This window comes from Arachis duranensis, chromosome 9, assembly GCF_000817695.3.
Source record: "Arachis duranensis cultivar V14167 chromosome 9, aradu.V14167.gnm2.J7QH, whole genome shotgun sequence".
Classification (NCBI taxonomy): Eukaryota; Viridiplantae; Streptophyta; class Magnoliopsida; order Fabales; family Fabaceae; genus Arachis; species Arachis duranensis.
The window spans coordinates 87,339,446-87,340,317 of NC_029780.3; positions in this window are offsets into that span (position 1 = coordinate 87,339,446).

Genomic DNA, 872 nt, shown 5'->3' on the forward strand with positions numbered 1-872 from the left:
ACCACTCAAAGTTTCATGACTGAAACAAGGTCCTCCATTAGAAACTTGGAGGCACAAGTGGGTCAGCTAAATAAGAAAGTTACTGAACTCCCTCCTAGTACTCTTCCAAGCAATACAGAAGAAAATCCAAAAGGAGAGTGCAAGGCCATCAACATGGCCGAAATTGGAGAGGGAGGAGAGGCAGTGAACGCCATTGAGGAAGACCTCAATGGACGTCCACTGGCCTCCAATGAGTTCCCCAATGAGGAACCATGGGAATCTGAGGCTCAAAATGAGACCATAGAGATTCCATTGGACTTACTTCTGCCATTCATGAGCTCTGATGAGTATTCTTTCTCTGAAGAGGATGAGTATGTCACTGAAGAGCAAGTTGCTAAATACGTTGGAGCAATCATGAAGCTAAATGACAAGTTATTTGGAAATGAGACTTGGGAGGATGAACCCCCTTTGCTCACCAAAGAACTGGATGACTTGTCTAGGCAGAAACTGCCTCAAAAGAGACAGGATCCTGGGAAGTTTTCAATACCTTGTACCATAGGCACCATGACCTTCAAGAAGGCCTTGTGTGACTTAGGGTCAAGTATAAACCTCATGCCTCTCTCTGTAATGGAGAAGCCAGGGATCTTTGAGGTGCAAGCTGCAAAAATCTCACTAGAGATGGCAGACAATTCAAGAAAACAAGCCTATGAACTTGTAGAGGATGTTCTGGTAAAGGTTGAAGACCATTACATCCCTGCTGATTTCATAGTTCTTGAGACTGGGAAGTGCATGGATGAATCCATCATCCTTGGCAGACCCTTCCTAGCCACAGCAAAGGCTGTGATTGATGTTGATAGAGGAGAATTGATCATTCAAGTGAATGAAGAATCCTT